The 20,424-nt window shown below is 33.4% G+C and overlaps 1 pseudogene; it reads right to left on the reverse strand.

The window, feature by feature from the left end:
• Positions 1-15,396: 15,396 nt before the first annotated feature.
• Positions 15,397-17,374, reverse strand: LOC132302143 (endochitinase PR4-like; annotated as a pseudogene).
• Positions 17,375-20,424: the final 3,050 nt, after the last annotated feature.

A 20,424-nucleotide genomic window follows, 5' to 3' on the forward strand; every position in this document is an offset into this window, starting at 1 on the left:
TTCTGAAATATTTATACTTTATACAATTGGTGAATTCAATGTATTATGCTTCGATTTATTATAGAATTGATAGTGTCCACTTGATTACAAGAGATATTTTTTTATGTATGTGATGGCGATCAATATATAAATATAAATAGTAATCATAAATTGGTCAAAGTCGGTAATTATGGATGGACTCATAATTAATTAAGACTTAAACTGGATCTACGTTAGGTTGAGATATATTGCGATAGCCGTCGTATGTAATTACTCCCTATCACCATTATGGCATTTGACTCTTAAGCATGAGAAAAGTATAAACTCTTTTATTAATTAATAATTACTTTAATTTGTTTGTCGGATACTTCGGGATCCTTAGACCAACACTTTGGGTAGTTATATAATTAATAGTTAGAGGGTTATATTTTCAATATTTGCATCATTACTACTTGTATTTATTTTGTATTGATTATGGTTGATCACAAAGTAAATTCGAAAGCTTTCGTGTGTTTTTAAATAAAATTATTTATTATATATTTATTTATTTAAATTATAATTTTTGTCAAACAAATGTTTTATTGTGATTAAGTCAGATATAATCAATGTACCAATATAAATATATTAATTAAGTAGTCGGATTGATGGCTTTATTTATCTGATAACTAATTATGCATAGAGGGGTCAAAGTGCAACATTGACTTAGAGGTTATTTATTATTTAATTGGAGTTCAATTAATTTCTTTTAGTGGAGTAGAAATTAATTGAATTAGGTCCAAGGACCGGACCAATTATTAATTCATTGTAGCCAACAAAATAATAAGCCCAAAGGATTCTCACTCATAGCCCAACTTAATATTGGAATCCTATTAGATTTGAGACATGTGAATTAGAGATTGAGAAGGATTTATTGTTTCATTTTCTTTATTTTTATGTTGCCTATATATATACATGGTCTATGTATATTTAGGTGAGATTTTTTTGAAGAAGGAAAAATGAATATATTTTCTCTCTCTAGAAAATTAGGAGTAATGTTCTCATCTAATGGAGGCTCCCACAAGTCTAGTTTTTCAAGGTCATTCATGGAGGCTTATGAGTGATTCCTAAAGGCAAAATAATTACCAAGAAGATGGAGATCCAAGGAGAATGCATCTTGCTAAGGGATTTACAATAAGTGAGAACATTCACTTCAAAGGAAAGATTTAAAGGTTTACTCAGACCTTTGATGTAATTATTTAATCTGTTAATTGAATGAAACATCATATTTTATTTTTGCATAAAACTTGTCTCTATGTGATGAATCAAGATCTATGTATGAAAATCCCTCAGAAAGTTTTTAAAACTAGCACGTTTCCCAACAGTGGTATTAGAGCATGGTTTGATTCATTAGTAGATATCATGATTTTATGAAAATCATCATTCATGGATCCAAAATTATATTCATATATATTTTTTTATTGATGTATGTTGATATATGTTGATACATGATGATATATGTATAATTATGAATGAATGATGATGTATGGTTTGGCCATGGATGAAGCTTATAGGTTAAATAAATGTAATTTTATCTTTGAATGAATGTAATTAAGGCTTTGATTTAGCCGTTTGAAAGTTCAATGATGTAATTTAATTTTTTTCATTGTATTTCAAATTGTAAATTTATTAAAGCCATATAATATTCATCAAATGATGCTTTGAAGCTTCAAGAAGGTCCAAGAAGGTTTATTTTGGCTTCAGGAATTTTCTGGAATTTTTAAAAAATTTTCTAGAATTTTTTGGGCCAAATAATAATTTCTGGAATTTTTTAAATGATTTTCTAGAATTATGGGTGATTTTCTGGCGACCGGAGAGTCGCCGGCGCCGAGGGCAGTGCCGGAAATGAGGATGTTTGTTCCAACGCTTCGCAGTGCACCATCATATGGTGCAACTGCAATTTCAGCCACAGGATTTATCATCAAAGGGGAAAAGATCAAGTGTTTCGCGGCTATGGGTGCGCTCCATGCGCACCCAATCAACAAGGCGCGTGAGGTGTGTTACAGCGCGTTACACGCGCTGCTCACTCCCACACATGCGTGGGAGAGCGTGAAAGACCCTGGCATTTCCCTCCAGCGCGTGCAGGCGCGTGGCACGCCCTGGGAACTTTCACAGGCGCGTTCTTGGGTTCTAATTGTGTGTAGGGGCATCCAGGGTCATCCGATGGTGAGTAGGGTCATGTACTAACTCTCTACAGGTGTTAACAAGCCGTTGGTGAATGCCCATACAACAAGAATAGTATTTAAATGTTAAAAGCTGAATCCATTGGCCATTTAAATTGCTTCTGTCTGTGATTTAATTATTTATGAAATGCATAGAATAGATAATTATTAATTAATTATTGTTCATGCATTGGATCCATGATATTTAATTAAATGACTTGATTTATATTAAATTATTAAAATTAATTAAATTTTATTACTATTTAATTTGAGGGCACTTATTGGGAAATGAAAATTTATTTTTCTAAATTATTTTTAAAATAAAAATTATTTTTAAAATGTGCTTCAAATTAAAAATTAATGAATTATTTAAAAGTCCAAATATTTTCTAAATTTAATTGGATTAAGATCAAGGCGTTTTGCATGCATTATATGATGTAAATGAATAAAATGAAAATCCTAATGATGAATGATTAAAAAATTGAGTGGGAGCGGGGATTTTAATACATTACCCCACGGCCTTCGTTATTAAAATCATTGTAATTATATCTTCAAAAAGAAGGCCCTACGCACGATTTGAAGAGTCTTAATATTACAAGAATGGTTATCTCATGAGAATAAAAATATTAAATATTCATTGTAATTAGATTTTTAAAAATAAGGCCCTACGCATGATTTAAAGAGTCTAGATTATAATGACAAGATATTTAATATTTTATTTTTCATTAAAGCATTAATAACGTTATACACTCAATCTAAAATCAATAGTGTTAGCTCCCCAACGGAGTGATCTACACTAGGTGATTTTAGAAAGGCTAAACATAATCGGGAATCATTTCATATAGATAGACAAGGCATTGTCTTAAGAGATATGGAAATGATGGGATTTGCCCGCCAATAGCAATAATGAATTTCGCCAACCAAATAAGTTATTGGCATATTAGTTATCCGATTTTTCATGCGGTGGTTAAGGGACCCACATATTATTATTTTAATGGAAGTGCTTACCTAATAGCAAATGAATCCTAACAATAGTAATAATGAACTACTCCATCAGGATAAGTTATTGACGTATTGATTATATGATTTATTATGCTACGAAGTTGAGGGACCCGCATTAATTAAAAGGGATTGTTCACCAATAATGATAATGATCTCTTATTTTAATTGAGATTTATTATATTATGTGGTTAACAAACTCATTTTAATTTTAAATATGCATGATAGTATTAATAATTCACCTTGTATATTATATGAATGCATTTATATTCAGATAAATTATGTATAATCCATTTTATCTGTTTGGTAACATATTCAATGTATTTGGACCTCATTTATATTGACTAGAAAATAAACTTAGATATTTTACTCACAACGTAAGTGTACAAAATGTATTTTCTACTCCTAAACCTAATCCTTTTACTTTAAGATACCCAAGAGAACATTAATACTTTTAATAAGTGAAATAAGGCAAATAATAGGACTTGATACAATATTCTAGAGTTTTTCTCGAATACGCTCCAAAGCTAACATTTGCATTATTTTATTTTCTTCAAACATCATGTTAAAAATCAATGAGATGTTTTGGTGAGATTAGATAAAGTTTATGTATTAGTACTATGTCAGACTTGATTACCATTGAAATAGTCTAAGGAACTCCAGTAAGAAATCGTATTTTGAAAATGATTGTTTATTGTTTAAAAATTTAACTAGAGGTCAATAAGACTGACTTGGGTGGTAAGTTTCAAGTTGACATGATTATTGCCTTGTTACCAAACTCGTTGGATTCTTTTAGAATGAACTAAATAAGAAACCAGTTTGAGTTCACAGTCGCTGATATTCTTATAGAATTGGTAACAGATAAAAGGATAATCAAAAGTATAGGCATTCCTATCAATCTAACCTAGTCTATACCATCTTCTTCTAGGCCCAAGTGGAAAGGCAAAGAAAAGGAGAATGATGATAATAGGACTAGGTTAGCACAAAACATAGGTATCTAAAAGGTTAAAGGGAATAAGGCAGTGTATGTTGAGGGCGAAGGAAATTGTTTCTTTTGCCGCTGACTAAGACACTAAAGGACGAACTGTCTAAGCAATGACGTGGCATAGGAAAATGTATATTTAATCATTGAGCCATGTTATGTGGTTGTATCTATTAATTCCTGATGAATAGATTCTGGAGCCACTAAACATGTTTACAATTCGTTGCAAGGATTTCAGGAATCCAGAAGCCTCGATGATATGGAATATATTTGTACTTGACCTGATGTCAAGGTTGTAGCTAAGTCAGTGGGAGTATTACATCTGAAATTAAAGAGTATGAAGATATGAGTATTAGAGAACTATCTTTATGCACAAATGTTAGACGCAATCTAATTCTTGTTTCACTTTTGCTTTATAAAAATTGTGTTATTATTTTATAAAACTAGTTTTATTAAATTGAATAGATGTGCGATTATTTCTGGTGCATTGAAAGATGGTTAATATACTATAACCACGAGCTCATAAAATTTACATGATGTAGAATTTAATGTTGCATCTTCTAGATTGAATGTTAAGAGAAAATTTGTTATTCCTGACTCATTGTATCTTTAGTGTCTATTTTTGGGTTGTAATCAGTCAAAATGAGATTCAAAGATTGGTCAAAGAAAGTTTATAACCAAGTGAGGTAGGGGAGCCTAAACCAAACTTGTGAATCCTGTTTTGAAGGATAAATAACTCTAAGGGCTTAATCAACCAAATGAAATAGACATAAAGAACAATTGGAGTCGGTACACACAAACACGCGTGGTCTTATGAACATCCAAGCACGATTACTCACGTTTTGGATAAATTTACCTGCTGCGACACAAGTTTTAAACTTTTGGTATATTCTGAGAGTGTCAAGGCTGATGTGGAGCACAGATTAGGTAAACTTATCAAAACACTTCGATCTGATCGTGGATATGAGTATTTCTTGGGATAATGCAAAGACTATATAGTCAATGAGGGTGTTGTGTACCAATTTTTCTGCAATTGACGCTCAATGATTGAGGGGTCAAATAGGAATAACAGAATTCTGCTTAAACATGGTTAGATCTATGATCAGTTATGCTACATTATCTCTTTCATTTTAGAGTTTAGCGTTAATGATATCGATACGCATTATAAACTGCATTCCATCTTAGTCTGTCTCAAGGATACCGTTTGAGCTGTGTTTTTTGACTAAATTTTAGTTTGAAACACATGCACATATGGGGTAGTCTTGCACATGTGCGCTTGATATGGATAAGTAAGTTGGAAGCAGATCATATGCATGATTGATTTGATAGCTACTCTAAAGGCACTAGGATAGATTATTTTATTATCTCAATGATAAAAGTTGATTGTTTACACTCACTGTTTATCTATAGGAGGATCATATTATGAATCACATACCTAGTAGCATAATGTTAGAGAATATAATATGAGTACCAGATGTACCACAAGATGAACACATTTATTATAGAGATTAAGAATTATAGATGAATTCCCTATTGATGCGTCAGTATCATCAAGTACACAGATTCCTGCATCGGTACATTATTGTAGCGGGAGGATTATCATCCAATCTGACGGAATCATATTTTTAGGTGAGACCTTTACGGATATCCCTGTTAAACATGAATTGGACATAGTAAGCTACACGGAAGAATGAACCGATATGGATAAAAATCATTTTGGCAAGTTGCTATGAAATCAGAGTTGGAAACTATGTATTCTAATAAAATCTGGGATCTTGTAGAATTATCTAGTAGGGTGATACCTATAGAAGGCAAGTTAATCTACAAAAGAATACCAGAAGATTTCTTAGTGAATAAATCATGAGTGTACAAGGAAATGTCATTATTTTTTTAATTCTATATATATTGATGACATCTTACTCATTTAGAATGACATGGAAGCTTTGTCATCATTAAAGAGGTAGTTGTTCAATTATTTTGAAATGAATGATCTTCAAGATGTAAACTATATTCCTAGGATCAAGGTTTTGCAAGATCAGGTTAAAAGGAAAATAGGCTTATCTTAATAATCCTACATTGATAAAGTTTTGACCAGGTTTGGTATGCAAAACTCAAAGAATGAGTTCTTACGTTATTGACATGGATTGCTCTAGCAAGTAGTTTTCCAAGACTATCAGAGAAGATTGAGCAAATAAGACTGGAACAATATGCTTCGGCATATGGGAGTCTCATATATGCCATGGTCTATACCAAACAGGATATCTGTTACATAGTAGGGATAGTCAGTAGATATCAGTCCGAACTCGGACTTGATAACTGGTATGTTGTGAAAAATATCATAAAGTATCTTAAAAGAACCAATGATCTCTACTCATTTATGGATGTGATGATGTGGTTCCAGTCAGGTATGCTAGTTCTGATTTTAAGTCAGTTGTAGATAATATGAGGTTCATGACTTAGTGTATGTTTACTCAATGAAAGAGAAATCAGTTAGTAGAGTGTTAAGTAGATTTCAACTACTAATTCAAACATAAAGGTGGAGTACATTGCAACCTTAAAGGCGGTAATGGAAGCCTTTTAGTTTGATCTCACTGATTTAGAGGTTGTGAAGCTTACTAGCCTGCCTATTAAGTTATATTGCGACAATAGTGCAGAAGTAGTCCAAACCAATGTCCTAAGGTTCCATAGAGGAACAAGGTACACTGAAAGGAAGTATCATGTCCTACATGATATTGTCCGGCAATAAAATATACTCGTGGCTAAGACATTGCATTGGAAGACAACTTTATTGATCTATTAACAAATGTGTTATTGGTCTATAGTTTTGATCAACACCTGGATAACATAGGAGTTAGATGCAATTTGAATTGGTTATGAGGGCAAGTGGGAGCTGTTGGGATTTATATGCCCTGTATGATACCCTCGGATCTCCGGATGCGGGTTGGCCAGACCCACGCTCGATTACCCGAGGATATCAAATCAATTAGCAATAATCGAACACAGAATACAATTAAAACAAATGAGATAAATAAAATTTGCTGAAATGAAAACTAAAAATGATAATCTAATAATTGAAACCTCAGAATAAATAATTCCATTGATAAATAAACTATTCTGTTACAACTAATCCTTCACGAATACAAATCATTCTCCAAATTATACAACTCGGGAATCCATCTAGTGGACCCCTAAAATATCCCACTGAACTCAAATGACTGGAAATAAAACCAAAGCCTAAAACATGAAACAAAGTCCTACAGCATCGGTGGAGTGGAATGATTGTATCTGCTCAGCACGATCCAGCTCTAAGACTGGAACTAACGAACACCTGTAAAAATAAGAGTGGGTCAGGCCCACATGCAAATTCTTCTCTAACTACAATCCAAACAGTGACCCGATACGCAGATACACCCTAGATATCTCAACAATAGCTATCTAGTCCATACATATATATATATATTTATCCACACTAAGGGGCATTCACTGGACTACAGTAGGGGTCTAAACCTGAATAGAAGATAACATGCGAAAACGCACCCAAAGGTGGGCATGAGTATCTAGACCTAACAGGGTACACCTCAACCTACTTTAGCCAGCTACGCATCCACTGCATATACGCATCTTAACCAACGAGTCTGAGACTCAAGCTCATCTCGTGGTACCATAAACATATATATAAAGTCCGTCCAAAACCAGAGTATGTAGTTCAAATATTTATTAAACTGACATACAATAAACCAACTAGTTAGTCACTCAACTTATTCAGTTGATATGACTTAACTACCATCCATTAATACAGGAAGTCATCCAAATCAGTTACAGTTGATCTGACTTAGTCACAATTAGGATTCAATATCTTTCAATCCATTCCATTAATCCATTAGGATAGGTTTATGTGTTTTGAACTAAACCGTCCCCAGTATGTTACCGTCCCATACCAGTGCATACAATCCTCCATATCCATGTAAATTACAAAACATAAATAATAGGGTAGTAATTTACAGTCTAAAACCAATATCCAAATCATTGCAGAAATATGTTTAAAATTTCAGCAATTTATATCCGAGCACTTAGCTATATAATTGTAAGAAATGCTTTAATAAATTAACAACTAACATCAAGAGCATGCATAGATCCAATTTAATATATCAATGACTCTATCATGCATTTAAATAAATTCTATAATCATATTATAGTCCGATACATTGCTAAAATAACTGCAGAAGATTGATTAATGTTTTAGCAATTTAAAACCAAGCGTTAATCCATATAGTTGCATAAAGGATTTAATACTTCAACAATTAGCCTCCAAAGCATGTATAGATCAACTTCAATACATCAATGACCCTATAATGCATTTAGAACAATTTTCCAAACATAATAGATCCCACTGGAAAATCCAAAAATAAGCTTAAGCATTTAAATCATCATCCATCCATTAACCGTATACAATGTGCATAAATTTTATACGGTTTGTTCTGTTAATTTAGAATTAAATTTTAACCAATTTAGGGTCTTAATAACACCCAAAATTCATTCCTTAGTCCCTCTGTAAAGTTCCAGATCCACTCAAATAGTCTCCATGCTCCAACAGTGTTAAACAGTACGTAGAAAAACTAAAAAAAAATATCAGAATGCAAAATTGAAGATGGAGCCTGCTCCAAATTTTGGGAGCAGGCTCTTTCAGCCTAAAGCCGGCTCTAGGAGTCCTTGGAGCTGGCTCTACTTGTGTGGGAGCCGGCTCCCACATCCATGGAGCCGGCTCTTACCTCCTTTGAGAGCCTTCGTCCTCGTTTTGCTCCGTTTTAGTCCGTCTGCTCCCTCTCTGATCAATTCCTACCACTTTGTTGGGTTCTAAAACTAATCTTAGGAGTCTTAATTGAGTCTAGAAGCATCCCCAAGGTTGTTTACAATAACTGGAACCAATTACAAATGTTAGATTTAGCCATTAAACTAGCATGTTTACAGTACGAAACTTAAGCTAACTTGCAACATCCATTCCATTCCAACTCCTCTGTTACTCTTCACCCCTGAACCTAAAGATCTTATATCATCATAATAACATTCCCATGATTTATTTACAGAGGTTAAAGGCAATTACAGAGACTAAAATTGCTTAACAACATAACATGCTTAAAACAGAAAACTGATCAAGACTTGAAACAAGCTTGCACGCATTATACCATAATCAAATTTAACACGTAAAGATCATCAATATATTATATAGCAAGCATGTAAGTTCCAATTTAATAATTAATTAAACCTTAGAGATTATCTAGGTGCACTGAACACAAGCCAGAGGGAATGAGGAAGAGAAGAACTTGCCTGTGATTTCAGTAATGAAATCTCGGTGTCGTCTCCAAGTTTCCGGCAACTGCTAACTTCCTTCAAGCCTCCTATGGGTTTGACTTAATCCACCACAACCCTCCTTTGATCTTTTCTATTCTTCTCCTTGGTAGCTCTTATGATTTCCTCTGTTCTCTCAACTCTCTCTTTGTTCTGTTTTATTTCCACTGTGCCGTGAATAAGGTTCTCCCAACCCTCGGTAAAAACTCATACACGTATATATTTAGGCACTTAGAAAACTCTAATTAAACTAGAGTTAAGACAGAAACCCTAATCAAACTAGAGTCGGCTGATAAAATCCTAATCATATACATATATAACAGATACTTATATGACGTCCCAATAAAACCCTAATCTTAAATAAAGAAATGAAAACAAATAATTAAATTAAAATAGTAAATCAAAGAATTAAAACTCCATCATTTAAATCAACTTACCAAACAAACCAATTCAATTAAATCAAATAATCAATTAAATTACACAATTAAATCAAATAATGAAAGAAAACAATTAAACACCCAAGCAACTAGTCACATAAAAATGAAATAAAAATAATTAAAATTTCAATTTTATCCTTTTTAAAACTAGGGGTATTACACCCTGGCATAGCAAATTCCTATTTGGATTATAGTGACATATGTTCCTGACGTTTCTGAAATATTTATGCTTTATACAATTGGTGAATTCAATGTATTATGTTTCGATTCATTATAGAATTGATAGTGTCCACTTGATTACAAGAGATATTTTTTTATGTATGTGATGGCAATCAATACATAAATATAAATAGTAATCATAAATTGGTCAAAGTCGGTAATTATGGATGGACTCATAATTAATTAAGACTTAAACTGGATCTACGTTAGGTTGAGATATATTGCGATAGCCGTCGTATGTAATTACTCCCTATCACTATTATGGCATTTGACTCTTAAGTATGAGAAAAGTATAAACTCTTTTATTAATTAATAATTACTTTGATTTGTTCGGCAGATACTTCGGGATCCATAGACCAACATTTTGGGTAGTTATGTAATTAATAGTTAGAGGGTTATATGTTCAATATTTGCATCATTGCTACTTGTATTTATTTTGTATTGATTTTGATTGATCACAAAGTAAATTCGAAGGCTTTCGTGTGCTTTTAGACAAAATGATTTATTATATATTTATTTATTTAAATTATTATTTTTGTCAAACAAATGTTTTATTATGATCGAGCCAAATATAATTAATGGTACCAAAATAAATATATTAATTAAGTAGTTAGATTGATGGCTTTATTTATCCAATAACTAATTATGCACAGAGGGATCAAAGTGCAACATTGACTTAGAAATTATTTATTATTTAATTGGAGTTCAATTAATTTCTTTTAGTGGAGTAGAAATTAATTTATGAATTAATTGAATTGGGTCCATGGACTGAACCAATTATTAATTCATTATAACCAATAAAATAATAAGTCCAAAGGATTCTAACTCATAGCCCAACTTGATATTGAAATCCTATTAGATTTGAGACATGTGAATTAGAGATTGAGAAGGATTTATTGTTTCATTTTCTTTATCTTTTTGTTGCCTATATATATACATGGTCTATGTATATTTTAGGAGAGATTTTTTTGAAGAAGGAAAAAGGAATATATTTTCTCTCTCTAGAAAATTAGGGTTAATGTTCTTATCTAAATGGAGGCTCCCATAAGCATAGTTTTTTAAGTTCATTCATGGAGGCTTATGAGTGATTCCGAAAGGCAAAATAATTACCAAGAAGATGGAGATTTAAGGAGAAGGCATCTTGCTAAGGGATCTACAATAAGTGAGAACATTCACTTCAGAGGAAAGATTTAAAGGTTTACTCAGACCTTTGATGTAATTATTCAATCTGTTAATTGAATGATACATCATATTTTATTTTTGCATAAACTTGTCTCTACGTGATGAATCAAGATCTATGTATGAAAATCCCTCAGAAAGTTTTTAAAACTAGTACGTTTCCCAACAGTTACACCATTGAATATTATTCATTTTGATGTATGGGGACCTGCTCCCAAATTGTCTTGCGGAGGATTTCGTTATTATCTCATATTTGTGGATGATTTTTCTAGGTATACTTGGATTTATCCCCTTGTTCGAAAATTTGAGGTCTTTTCATATTTTTGCAACTTTAAATTGGCAGTGAAGAAACAATTTGACACTTGTATAAAGTTCGTCCTTCAAACTGATGGTGGCAAGGAATATGATAATACCAGTTTTGAGATCTTTCTCAACCATTATGGCATACAACATCGTTTTTCATGTCCACATACTCAACAACAAAATGGCGGAGCAGAACGAAAGCATCCACACATTGTCGAGACAGGCCTTACTCTTCTTCATCATGCCTTTCTGCCATGAGAATTTTGGACAGAAGCATTTATTACATCCGTTTTCCTTATAAATCGACTTCCATCATCTATATTAGGATTCAAATCTCCATATGAGCTGCTATTTAATTAACTACCTGACTACTCCATGCTAAAAGTGTTTTTGCAGCCAATGTTTTTCTTTTCTTGGAGCTAAAAAGAAAGATAAGCTCTCTTTAAAATCGGTTCCATTTGCATTTTTGGGATATGCCGCTCGTCACAACGGTTATCGGTGCCTTGATCCATTGACGAGAAAGGTTTATATTTCTCGCCATGTCATATTTAATGAAGATGTCTTCCCTTTTGCATCAATTCTATCACAAGGACCACTCACAATAGCTTCAACCCATGAGCTTCGGTTTAATCTATCTTTATTGTCTACTGTCATGGATTCATCAAGCTCTTCACATGTAGTGATCCCTTTGACACCAACTTCTTCACCACCAGCAACTATACTGCCAACTACTCCTCCAGATTTATCAAATAATGAGCCCACCGTTGTTGATTTGTCTTTGCCTCCATCAAATATCTCTACCTCTCTAACGCATAATCAACATCTTGCCAATGTTTCCCAACCTCAAGAAATCGTTGACCCACCGTTGCCCGCTGCATCTCCTTCTATATCCCATCCCATGGTGACTCGTTTGAAGGATGGTATTCGTTGTCCTAAACAACCATATAATGGGCTCGCCAACAAATATCCTCTTCCACAGTGTTTACAAGCCATTTTGACCAATGCCTATGAAGAACCTACATGCTTTACCATGGCCTCTCGACATCCACAATGGCGGTTAGCTATGGAAGATGAATTTAATGCTCTTATTAAACAACGTACATGGTCTCTTGTGCCATCTTCTGTAGCTAAAAATGTGGTAAGCTGCAAGTGGGTGTTTAAGATTAAAAGGCATGCTGATGGTACTATTGAGCGGCATAAAGCTTGCCTTGTTCCAAAAGGGTTTAATCAGCGTTATAGACTCGATTTTGATGAAACCTTTAGTCCCATTGTCAAACCTTCTACCATTTGATTAGTTCTCTCAATTGCTGTCAATCGTGGATGGACTATTCACCAACTCGACGTTAAGAATGCCTTTTTACATGGTATTATATGCGAAGAAGTATACATGAAGCAACCACCTGGCTTTGTTGATAAGCATTTTCCTAATCATGTATGTCGCTTACACAAGTCCATCTATGGGCTTCGGCAAGCACCTCATACTTGGTTTGATAGTTTGACTGATGTCTTGGTTGAGTTAGGCTTTGTTCGTAGCACCAGTGATATGTCTATGTTTCTTCATCATAGTTCTCATGGTCTGACAATTCTTCTTATTTATGTTGATGACATTATTATCGCAGGGCCTGCTTCATCCTTTATACATGAGATTATTTCTCAACTTCATACTCGATTTGAAGTTAAAGACTTAGGCCCACTGCATTTTTTTTCTTGGAATAGAAGTCACTCGAGATGGCAATGGACTTCAGCTTAACTAATCCAAATATGCACTTGATCTTCTTCGTAAGGCCAATCTTCTGGATGCTAACCTTACCCATCACCAGTCGTTTCAGGTTTCAAACTTTTTCAACATGATGGAGATCCTATTACTGATGTCACAACTTACCGTAGTCTTGTGGGACAATATATTACTATCACCCGACCATACATTTCTTATGCTGTGAATCAAGTTTGTCAATTCATACATCAGCCTCAACGGCCCCATCTCGTTGCTGTTAAGCGCATTTTGCGTTATTTAAAGGGAACTCCAACTTTTGACCTCCATATCAATAAGACTCACGATGAATATCTTCGGGCTTTTTCTGATGCAGATTGGGCTGGGTGTCCAAATTATCGTCGATCCATGACAGGTTTTTGTGTGTTTTTTGGTCCCAATTTGCTTACTTGGGCTTCGCAGAAGCAACCAACTATATCCCGCTCGAGTGTTGAAGCTGAATATCGAGCCTTAGCACATACCGCAGCAGAAATCCAATGGTTGCTTTATCTCCTTCGGGATTTACAAATTTCCATTGATCAGCCACCAATTCTTTATTGTGACAACATTAGTGCTACTTACTTAGCCTCTAATCCTGTTCTTCATGCTCGTACCAAGCACATTGAAGTCAATTATCACTTTCTTCGTGACGAGTCTTACATGGAACACTACGTGTTACATTTGTTTCTACTGTGGACAACCTTGTTGATATCTTCACCAAAGGGTTGAGCACTGATAGATTTCGACCTCTACATACCAAGTTGATGGTTCGCTGTTGCAACCCCATCACCTTGCAGGGGGTGTTAGACAATTTGCTATGAGTTCCCTCAATAAGCCAAACTCATATGACAATTATGGCTTATCCTCAACTGATCATTGTTTCCATCATAATTCAAACTCTTTTGAAACTAATAGATAACCTCTCATGTGATTGTAATCAAAAAGAGTAAATCTCCCGTTTGAATTATTGTTGTACCAGATTAGATTTGTTGTAAATATTTCTATAAATCAAAGGTTATACACCTAGAAAATGTGCTCAGTTTTCTCTGCTAATATCAGCTTATTAGCTTTTCAAGCTCAAATTTAATAATTATTTAAATATAAAATTTTCTAACTTTAATTACATAGTCCAAACTCGATCCCTAGACCTCAAATTTCTGGCTCCTCCCCTAGAGAGAGGAATAGACGCCATTTCTCCAATAAGCAAGCAACCTTTGCTCCTGCTTTTTCCAGTTGGTACAATTGTCATTGGGCTACGCTGCTTTGTTTGGGTGTTTGGTTTACTCTTGTTAGCTTTGGACTTATAGGTTTTTAGCTTGTGGGCTATTGCCTATATTTCTTGTACAGTTCCTTTCTCGGTTTAATGAAAAAAAAACAACCCGACCCAAAAACCAAAATACCTAGCTGAATTAAACTCTGCAATGGCTACTTATATTTATACAAGCTTACCATTCAACCCAAAAAAAAAAAAAAAAAAAAAAAAAAAAAAAAAAAAAAAAATCCGGAAAAAAAACCAGAATTCTACTTGATTTTGATTTCCAATATTTGGGGGCAGTGAGGAAGTCAGGCCAATTAGAAAACATGGAAACCACATCAGAAGCTTTGGTTGAAATTCCAGATATTGGTAGATTATGGACACTTTAAAATAACTAATCCTGAGATTCAGCATCAACACACAAACATTTAGTTCGAGTTAGAAACTTCAAAGTTTGGTTATCTTTGGTGTATAATTTCCTTGCATTGCTAGCCAAATTAAGAAGCAATGCTTGGGGATGGCAGGACTGAACCAAACCATGAGCTCCAGTGATAGGTCTTTAAACTCAAATTCGCATTCTATCGTTCGAAAAAAGACTCCAAATCCCTGTCGTAAACGGTGTCATACCAACAACTAAAAAAATTATCCACCGTACTTAGAATATTGTTGAAAGTCCATGAAAAAGTATTTGGAGATAAGAGACCCCAAATCTAACTTATGAAAGTTTTGTTTGGCTATTTGCAAGGAAGTATCTTAGTAGTGTTTTGCAGATAATTCCTATTAATTAGCTATTATCGAAGATATATAGCGTAGGTCTAACAAAACAAGGCCAGAAGATTAGTTCGGAAATCAAAACTACTCTTAATTTTAATTGTTCTGCTTTAGTTCTTTTCATCTCCTAATCTATCTTTTATGCACGTTAAATAATGTATAAATGCAAAAAATATATTGCTATAGGATGAACCAAACGATACATTTTGATTCATATTACTTATTTCAATCCCTTCTGGATCATATATCAAAACAAGTAGTCACAGAGTATATGATTAGGTCCAAAACACAGGAAAGTATCAATAAGAACCTAAACAATTTTTTTCACACTACTCTTTATTGTCTATTAATGTGTGACCTAGCAGCTGAGATTACCGCCCGGGGCGACACCAAGTTTGTTGCAGTAGTCCGTGTAATACGACACACGAGCATTAACGGCGTCAGGGTTTCCACCATTACATTCCATAGAATTGATGGCACGAAATGTTGCCCCGAACCCTTGTCCGATGACAGAGTGAACATTGTTCATCCAAAACCATAAGGCCGTCTTGAAAGACACAACTACGTCTGAGGCCACAATGTCGGGGTTGCCTAGTCCATCAAACCCGATATCTTGTCCGGCTGGACCATAATTATAGTTTCATGATAGCTGAATAGGACCTCGGCCATAGTAACCCTTACCTGCTACACATGGATACTGTGTATTTGTTTCGTCACAGTAGTCCTTGGAGGCACCATCTATTTCTTCAATATAGCAAAAGTCTGCACAAACAAAATATTTAATTAATAAATTTGCTTGTTATAATATTCAAGATTTATGATCAAAGTTTATTACTTGTATATGACGTTCAAATTACTATAGCAAAGAGCAATTAGAAGCTTCAATTTTTTGCTTATGTGTGCATGTCTACAACCCATAAATTTAATAAGAGAAGTGATATATCTTCCGACTTCAATTGCCGACTATTCCTCCGAATATAACGTGATTGGGAATGAATCGAAAAGAAAGAGATGTTTACGGAATTTTTTTTAAGAGCTATAATGGGATCCAACCACGTTGTATTCGTCAAAAGAGTCGACAATTAACATCGGAAGACCTATTATTTTTCATTTAATAAACAATAAGAAAATTTTGTTGTATATATAAATATATATAATATTAGTGTGTGTTGTTTATTTTACCGTATAAAAAAAAGCTCAAATTAATTAGTTCATTAGTGAGGTGTCTGACTACCAATATATATGTCTATGTAATTATGTTAATATTACTTTTACCATAATGAGCTACAACTACAAGCCTAAAACCCACTGGAAATAATATATATGCAGGTCTATGCAAATATATTTGTACTGTCCAATTTTGTTGAAGTGTGTATATATATATACACACACACACACATACATGCATGCACTAATATTTTTGTATATCTATCTACCTATAAATTTCTATTTATTTAGAAAGAGATGATGAAATCTTACGTCCAGTTTCATGTGTTGTATGTGCAAAGAAAGCTGCAATCTCGCGCTTGGATTCATCAGCAGAGCCGGAGCCAAATTGAGAATAAGCATTGGCAGCATCAATGAATGCAGCTCTGGTGTAGAAGTTCTTTCCGGCACAACCTGCACCTGCTTGGCCGATGATGTCATTAAAGAATGCGTCGGTCACAATGTCGGCCACCGAGCCACCACCGCTAGGAGTAGGAGTAGTAGGCGTGGTGGTGCCGGTGCAAGGACCGGCTTGGCAACCGTCTCCGCAATAGGCATCGCCAGTGCCACAGTACCCGTACTTACTACAGCACAGGTCCACGGCACAACCGCAGTTCTGACCCACCACGGATTCCGGCAGAGACCGGTGAGGATTCCTACCAGAATGAGTGTGATGAGTAAGGTCTTTTCTAAATTGAAAGCAACCATATTGAAAAGAAGTATTGTAACTAATGTTAGAAGAGAAATGTGTTGTGTAATGATAAGATTGGGACATGGTGAGGTATTTATAATGCGAAGTCCATGGAAAGTGCGAAGTAAAAGGCACGGTTGTTTCAAATACAAGTTTGGCACCCAATTTTCCAGAAGGTTACTTGTGCGTGTTTGGTTTGGTCCATGCAAGACTTTTGACTTGGCATTAGTAGGGTAAATATTTTATTTATCATGTATTTTATTTTCGAGGAGGCACCATGTAGTCAACTGGCATAAAAAATTGACTAAATTGTTCTTTGATTATTTAATGGACCTTTTTAACTTTACAAATTAATAAATTAGATCAATGTAGCCCTGATGAACAATTTGTGCTACCAGGCACCATGCTAATAAGAAAATACGCTTAAAATTTTTAAAAAATAATAATATAAAGAAATTTTAAAAAAATAAAAAATTAACTGGTCTTCTTCTATTGGTTTGGTTCTAATGATACAAGGGAATAAATTTTTTAGAGAAGTCCCGATATATAACAAAATAAAATAATATTCGATAATTTTATTAATTATTTTAGAGGCAACAATAATATAATTATTTTAATTAATTAAGCACATATTTATTTTTTCTGCTTTTTTATATGCAAATTTATTTTTCTACATTTCTTGCTCCAGATCTTCCTTCAAAGGTTTTAAAAAAAAAAAAAAATCAAGGTTCTACCTTTTTGTCTTCTAATTTATTCTATTGTTTTCTCTTTTATGGTATATTAAATAGAGTAATCACGATTACATTACTCAAATAAAATAATTCTTATGTCCGTGTCTAACTTTTTATTTTTATTTGTCCAATAATAAGTGTCTCATCTAAAATAATTAAAAATAAATCTGAGGAATATATATACACCTTTTCATAAGACTAATTAGACACTAATTACAGTGAAAGTTGGGACGAACTACCAAGCTTCATGTTCCAATGTATATATATATACAGTGAGGGTTAGGCGGGATGGTGGTTTCATCTACCGTCAAATAGTGTTAATTTGTGCCCCTAAAATTTAGAGGCAATTGTGTCTTTTTAACATATGATATTTTGTAATAAATTTAATTTTAATATTAAGGGGTAAACAAAGTCTATAATGAGACTGTTGCAACACCCAAAAAGTCGAGGTTCATCGATTCACCAGTGATGATAATGTTACAACAAATAACAGTGTAATCTTTGATTCTTAGGAATTTTTTACTTTGTTTATATATTTTTAGACTTTGTTGATATAGAAATTTATAAGGCATATTTTGTATCCAGTCAAAGTGGAATATCTTTTCTCTTTCATCTGCCCAGTTTGTCTTCCTCCTCTGGTTCCTCCCTGCTCCCTTCTATGAGAGTGGCGAGGTGCTAGCTGCCCCCCACGGTTGTAATAAATTCGGCATGTTTCAATAAGTGCATTTTGTGAGTGTATTTTTACGTCGTTTTATTTTTGTTCGATCAGATCTGTTCCTGATTTGGTTCGTTTTCAAATCCCATGGGTGGATTGTTATTGTTCTCCGACTAGATCTCAGATCTAGGTTGGTTTTAGTTTTGTCTCAGATCTAGGTCGGTTTTGGTTTTGTCCCGACTTGTGTGGGGATTTTAGGTGTCAGAACGCCTTGTGACTGTAATTTTGGAGTTATTGCCTTGATGATGGTTAGACGTTTGAGTCTCTCCAATTTGCTGCGTTTCTCTCATGGTGGTTAAGTTTGCGGAGTTCTTGGTTCTGCTTCTTCACATATCTGGAGCGTGGTCTTCCTTTTTATTGCTTTGCTTCAAGTTTTTGTATGCCATTTCTGACTTGGCATTTTTGTCTACGCCGTATGACTTTGCCTTTGTGCCTTTGCAATAAATAAAAAAAAATTAAAAAAAGAGAGTTGAATATCGATTTTATTTTTATTTTTAAAAAATAGAGAATACATCAATAAACAACAATCTTAATTTGTAATTTGAAATTTTGAGTAGAATATGGATTTTATTTTTATTTTAAAAAAATAGAGAATACATCAATAAACAACAATCTTAATTTGTAATTTGAAATTTTGATTTGAATGCCGGCCATTTTATTATACAGTAAAATTATTTTACCAATGCATATCGGTACACCTAAGCAAATGAGAACAAACGGTCATTTTAACTAACATAATTTATACTCGTGCTTTTAAAATTTGATGGTCCATGAATTTGTATGACTTCGTTGCGTGAAACTTCATCTACTGAAAAAGTCATTTATTAAGAGGGACCATGTCAACAGAGAGAGATCATGAAAACCAAAATAGCCTTTTACAGGAAAAAAAAATATATAATAATTAAAAGGAAGAAGAATACAAAAACCAAAAAAGCCATCATATATATACAAAGAAATATGAAAATATAATCTATTTTTCTTCATTGTTTTATTCAAAATAATAATTATTTTTATTATTTATGCATAAAATCTTGATATATATATTTAAATTGAATAAAACAATTTATTTAAGAATTTAAAATTTAAATTGTCATTTATTATGAATCATAATTTTTTAAATATGACACTCTTCGTGAGATAAAAGAAGTAATAAATAATAATCAACGTTGACTTGAATCCGCCGGATCGAAAAATTCTTTATAAAATTGTTTAATGCATCACCCCACCGGCATTGACAGAGACATGCATTAATTAATATTTCTCTCTTATCATTTACTGGAATCCGCCAACGAAGGAGGTCTATGTATATCTCTTATCATCTAATCATTGACTGACCCCAAAGAGTTAAGTTTAGTGCAATTTGCACTAATTAATATTTTTATATAGACATAAAATAAGAAGACTTGTAAACCCAATTAATAATACTAACACAATTGGTAATATGAGGCTGCTAAACCCTAGTAGCATCACCCCACCGGCATTTCTAAAATAATAAATTTGTGTTTGTGTACACTCTACATACATTATTTTTTTTACAAAAAAAAATAAATAAATAACTTCATTACAGTGTAATTTATTCCCCAAAAAAAAAAAAAACAAAAAAACAAAAAAACCATGCTTCGTGACATGTATGCTCTACATACATTGTATTTTCTACAAGAGA

This window comes from Cornus florida, unplaced genomic scaffold (assembly GCF_030987335.1).
Source record: "Cornus florida cultivar Cherokee Brave unplaced genomic scaffold, ASM3098733v1 CherokeeBrave_3.0.0_Hap2_Chr01, whole genome shotgun sequence".
Lineage (NCBI taxonomy): Eukaryota > Viridiplantae > Streptophyta > Magnoliopsida > Cornales > Cornaceae > Cornus > Cornus florida.